A 6,000-nucleotide genomic window follows, 5' to 3' on the forward strand; every position below is an offset into this window, starting at 1 on the left:
GCGATGCAAGCGGTTCCCAAGGAGCTTTAGAACAAGGCACAGTTTTCCGTCATGCCTCTTTGGGCGTGGCAGCAATCTCCACGCATACGAAAATTGTGGATGCTGGCATGTTGCCAAGTGGGAAAGCGTGGTCTGGAGGGTGAAGGCGGCAGGAAAACCCGCAGCCCCAAGTTTTGTGGGGCCATGCAAGCGGTTCCCAAAGAGCTTAACAACAAGCCACATTTTTCCCTCCAGGCGCTTTGGGCGTGGCAGAAATCTCCAGAAATTTGGAATTTTTGGAGGCCGGCACGGTACCAAGTTGGAAAGGGTGGTCTGGAGAGTGAAGGCGGAAGGAAATCCCGCAGCCCCAAGGTCTGTGGGGCCATGAAAGCGGTTCCCAAAGAGCTTAACAACAAGCCACGGTATTCCCTCCTGGCTGTTTGGGCGTGGCAGCAGTCTCCAGACATATGGATATTTGGGAGGATGGAACAGCGCCAAGTGGGAAAGGGTGGTATTGAGGCTGAAGTCAGCAGAAAATCCTGCAGCCCCAATGTCTCTGGGGCCATGGAAGCGGTTCCCAAAAAGCTTTAGAACAGCCTCAGTTTTCCCTCCTGGCTATTTGGGCGTGGCAGCAATATCCAAACATAAGGATATTTGGGAGGATGGCACGGCGCCAAGTGGGAAAGGGTGGCTTTGAGGCTGAAGGCAGCAGGAAAGCGCGCATTCCCAAGTTCTGTAGGGCCATGCAAGCGGTTCCCAAAAAGCTTTAGAACAAGCCTCAGTTATCCTTGCTGGCTCTTTGGGGATGCAGCAATCTCCAGACATATGAAAATTTGGGAGACTGTTCCTGGAGCCAAGTAGGAAAGAGTGGTATTGAGCATGTAGGCGGTAGGAAATCCCGCAGACCCAAGGTCTGTGGGGCCATGCAAGCGCTTCCCAAAAGAGTTTTCTAACAAGCCACAGTTTTGACTCCTGGCTCTTTGGGCAAGCACCAATCTCCAGACATATGGAAATTTGGGAAGCTGGCACGGCGCCAAGTGGGAAAGGGTGTTTTAAAGCTGAAGGTAGCAGGAAAGCCCGCAGCCCCAAGGTCTGTGGGGCCATGCAAGTGTTTTCCAAATTGCTGTAGAACAAGCCACAGTTTTCCCTACTGGCTCTTTGGGTGTGGCAGGAATCTCCAGACATACGGAAATTTGAGAGAACGTCCCTGGATCCAAGTGGGAAAGAATGGTATTGAGCATGAAGGCGGCAGAAAAGCAAACAGCCCCAAGGTCTGTGGGGCCATGCAAGCGGCTCCCAAAGAGCTTTATAAGAAGCCATAGTTTTCCCTCCTGGCTCTTTAGGCGTGGCAGCAATCTCCAGACATATGGAAATTTGGGCGACCGTCCCTGGAGCGAAGTGGGAAAGTGGTATTGAGCATGAAGGTGTCAGCAAAACTCGCAGCCCCAGGTCTGTGGGGCCATGCAAGCGTTTCCCAAAGAGCTTTAGAACAAGCAGAGTTTTCCCTCCTGGCTCTTTGGGCGTGGCAGCAATCCGCAGACATCTGGCCATTTCGGAGGCTGACATGGCGCAAAGTGGGATAGGGTTTTTTTGAGGCTGAAATTGGCAGGAAAGCCCGCAACGCCAAGGTCTGTGGGGCTACGCAAGCGGTTCCCAAAGAGCTTTACAACAAGGCATAATTTTCCCTGCTGGCTCTTTGGGCGTGGGACCAATCTCCAGACATATGGCTGTTTTTCTGCCTGGCGCGGCGCCAAGTGGGAAAGGGTGGTTTTGAGGCTGAGGGCAGCAGGAAAGCCTGCAGCCCCCAGGTGTGTGGGGCTACGCAAGCGGTTCCCAAAGAGCTTTACAACAAGGCATAGTTTTCCCTGCTGGCTCTTTGGGCGTGGGACCAATCTCCAGACAGATGGCCATTTTTGGGCCTGGCGCGGCACCAAGTGGGAAAGGGTGGTTTTGAGGCTGAAGGCAGCAGGAAAGCCTGCAGCCCCCAGGTGTGTGGGGCTACGCAAGCGGTTCCCAAAGAGCTTTAGAACAAGGCATAGTTCTCCCTGCTGGCTCTTTGGGCGTGGGACCAATCTCCAGACATATGGCCATTTTTGTGCCTGGCGATGCGGCAAGTGCGAAAGGGTGGTTTTGAGGCTGAAGGCAGCAGGAAAGCCTGCAGCCCCCAGGTGTGTGGGGCTACGCAAGCGGTTCCCAAAGAGCTTTAGAACAAGGCATATTTTTCCCTGCTGGCTGTTTGGTCGTGGGACTAATCTCCAGACCTATGGCCATTTTTGTGCCTGGCGCGGCGCCAAGTGGGAAAGGGTGGTTTTGAGGCTGAAGGCAGCAGGAAAGCCTGCAGCCCCCAGGTGTGTGGGGCTACGCAAGCGGTTCCCAAATAGCTTTAGAACAAGGCGTATTTTTCCCTGCTGGCTCTTTGGGCGTGGGACCAATCTCCAGAGATATGGCCATTTTTGTGCCTGGCGAGGCGCCAAGTGGGAAAGGGTGGTTTTGAGGCTGAAGGCAGCAGGAAAGCCTGCAGCCCCCAGGTGTGTGGGGCTACGCAAGCGGTTCCCAAAGAGCTTTAGAACAAGGCATAGTTTTCCCTGCTGGCTCTTTGGGCGTGGGACCAATCTCCAGACATATGGCTATTTTTGTGCCTGGCGCGGCGCCAAGTGGGAAAGGGTGGTTTTGAGGCTGAGGGCAGCAGGAAAGCCTGCAGCCCCCAGGTGTCTGGGTCTACGGAAGCGGTTCGCGAAGAGCTTTAGAACAAGGCATAGTTTTCCCTGCTGGTTCTTTGGGCATGGGACCAATCTCCAGACATATGGCCATTTTTGTGCCTGGCGCGGCGCCAAGTGGGAAAGGGTGGTTTTGAGGCTGAAGGCAGCAGGAAAGCCTGCAGCCCCCAGGTGTGTGGGGCTACGCAAGCGGTTCCCAAAGAGCTTTAGAACAAGGCATAGTTTTCCCTGCTGGCTCTTTGGGCGTGGGACCAGTCTCCAGACAGATGGCCATTTTTGGGCCTGGCGCGGCACCAAGTGGGAAAGGGTGGTTTTGAGGCTGAAGGCAGCAGGAAAGCCTGCAGCCCCCAGGTGTGTGGGGCTACGCAAGCGGTTCCCAAAGAGCTTTAGAACAAGGCATATTTTTCCCTGCTGGCTGTTTGGGCGTGGGACCAATCTCCAGACATATGGCCATTTTTGTGCCTGGGTATGCGGCAAGTGGGAATGGGTGGTTTTGAGGCTGAAGGCAGCAGGAAAGCCTGCAGACCCCAGGTCTGTGGGGCTACGCAAGCGGTTCCCAAAGAGATTTAGAACAACGCATAATTTTCCCTGCTGGCTCTTTGGGCGCGGGACCAACCTCCAGACATATGGCCATTTTTGTGCCTGGCGATGCGGCAAGTGGGAAAGGGTGGTTTTGAGGCTGAAGGCAGCAGGAAAGCCTGCAGCCCCCAGGTGTGTGGGGCTATGCAAGCGGTTCCCAAAGAGCTTTAGAACAAGGCGTATTTTTCCCTGCTGGCTCTTTGGGCGTGGGACCAATCTCCAGAGATATGGCCATTTTGGTGCCTGGCGTGGCGCCAAGTGGGAAAGGGTGGTTTTGAGGCTGAAGGCAGCAGGAAAGCCTGCAGCCCCCAGGTGTGTGGGGCTACGCAAGCGGTTCCCAAAGAGCTTTAGAACAAGGCATAGTTCTCCCTGCTGGTTCTTTGGGCGTGGGACCAATCTCCAGACATATGGCCATTTTGGTGCCTGGCTATGCGGCAAGTGGGAAAGAGTGGTTTTGAGGCTGAAGGCAGCAGGAAAGCCTGCAGCCCCCAGGTGTGTGGGGCTACGCAAGCGGTTCCCAAAGAGCTTTAGAACAAGGCGTATTTTTCCCTGCTGGCTCTTTGGGCGTGGGACCAATCTCCAGACATATGGCCATTTTGGTGCCTGGCGCGGCGCCAAGTGGGAAAGGGTGGTTTTGAGGCTGAAGGCAGCAGGAAAGCCTGCAGCCACCAGGTGTGTGGGGCTACGCAAGCGGTTCCCAAAGAGCTTTAGAACAAGGCATAGTTCTCCCTGCTGGCTCTTTGGGCGTGGGACCAATCTCCAGACATATGGCCATTTTTGTACCTGGCGATGCGGCAAGTGGGAAAGGGTGGTTTTGAGGCTGAAGGCAGCAGGAAAGCCTGCAGCCCCCAGGTGTGTGGGGCTACGCAAGCGGTTCCCAAAGAGCTTTAGAACAAGGCATATTTTTCCCTGCTGGCTGTTTGGTCGTGGGACTAATCTCCAGACCTATGGCCATTTTTGTGCCTGGCGCGGCGCCAAGTGGGAAAGGGTGGTTTTGAGGCTGAAGGCAGCAGGAAAGCCTGCAGCCCCCAGGTGTGTGGGGCTACGCAAGCGGTTCCCAAAGAGCTTTAGAACAAGGCATATTTTTCCCTGCTGGCTGTTTGGGCGTGGGACCAATCTCCAGACATATGGCCATTTTTGTGCCTGGCGATGCGGCAAGTGGGAAAGAGTGGTTTTGAGGCTGAAGGCAGCAGGAAAGCCTGCAGCCCCCAGGTGTGTGGGGCTACGCAAGCGGTTCCCAAAGAGCTTTAGAACAAGGCGTATTTTTCCCTGCTGGCTCTTTGGGCGTGGGACCAATCTCCAGACATATGGCCATTTTGGTGCCTGGCGCGGCGCCAAGTGGGAAAGGGTGGTTTTGAGGCTGAAGGCAGCAGGAAAGCCTGCAGCCCCCAGGTGTGTGGGGCTACGCAAGCGGTTCCCAAAGAGCTTTAGAACAAGGCATAGTTCTCCCTGCTGGCTCTTTGGGCGTGGGACCAATCTCCAGACATATGGCCATTTTTGTACCTGGCGATGCGGCAAGTGGGAAAGGGTGGTTTTGAGGCTGAAGGCAGCAGGAAAGCCTGCAGCCCCCAGGTGTGTGGGGCTACGCAAGCGGTTCCCAAAGAGCTTTAGAACAAGGCATATTTTTCCCTGCTGGCTGTTTGGTCGTGGGACTAATCTCCAGACCTATGGCCATTTTTGTGCCTGGCGCGGCGCCAAGTGGGAAAGGGTGGTTTTGAGGCTGAAGGCAGCAGGAAAGCCTGCAGCCCCCAGGTGTGTGGGGCTACGCAAGCGGTTCCCAAAGAGCTTTAGAACAAGGCGTATTTTTCCCTGCTGGCTCTTTGGGCATGGGACCAATCTCCAGAGATATGGCCATTTTTGTGCCTGGCGAGGCGCCAAGTGGGAAAGGGTGGTTTTGAGGCTGAAGGCAGCAGGAAAGCCTGCAGCCCCCAGGTGTGTGGGGCTACGCAAGCGGTTCCCAAAGAGCTTTAGAACAAGGCATAGTTTTCCCTGCTGGCTCTTTGGGCGTGGGACCAATCTCCAGACATATGGCTATTTTTGTGCCTGGCGCGGCGCCAAGTGGGAAAGGGTGGTTTTGAGGCTGAGGGCAGCAGGAAAGCCTGCAGCCCCCAGGTGTCTGGGTCTACGGAAGCGGTTCGCGAAGAGCTTTAGAACAAGGCATAGTTTTCCCTGCTGGTTCTTTGGGCATGGGACCAATCTCCAGACATATGGCCATTTTTGTGCCTGGCGCGGCGCCAAGTGGGAAAGGGTGGTTTTGAGGCTGAAGGCAGCAGGAAAGCCTGCAGCCCCCAGGTGTGTGGGGCTACGCAAGCGGTTCCCAAAGAGCTTTAGAACAAGGCATATTTTTCCCTGCTGGCTGTTTGGTCGTGGGACTAATCTCCAGACCTATGGCCATTTTTGTGCCTGGCGCGGCGCCAAGTGGGAAAGGGTGGTTTTGAGGCTGAAGGCAGCAGGAAAGCCTGCAGCCCCCAGGTGTGTGGGGCTACGCAAGCGGTTCCCAAAGAGCTTTAGAACAAGGCATAGTTTTCCCTGCTGGCTGTTTGGGCGTGGGACCAATCTCCAGACATATGGCCATTTTTGTGCCTGGCGATGCGGCAAGTGGGAAAGAGTGGTTTTGAGGCTGAAGGCAGCAGGAAAGCCTGCAGCCCCCAGGTGTGTGGGGCTACGCAAGCGGTTCCCAAAGAGCTTTAGAACAAGGCGTATTTTTCCCTGCTGGCTCTTTGGG

The sequence above is a fragment of the Rissa tridactyla genome, chromosome 4, assembly GCF_028500815.1.
Source record: "Rissa tridactyla isolate bRisTri1 chromosome 4, bRisTri1.patW.cur.20221130, whole genome shotgun sequence".
NCBI classification, from domain to species: Eukaryota; Metazoa; Chordata; class Aves; order Charadriiformes; family Laridae; genus Rissa; species Rissa tridactyla.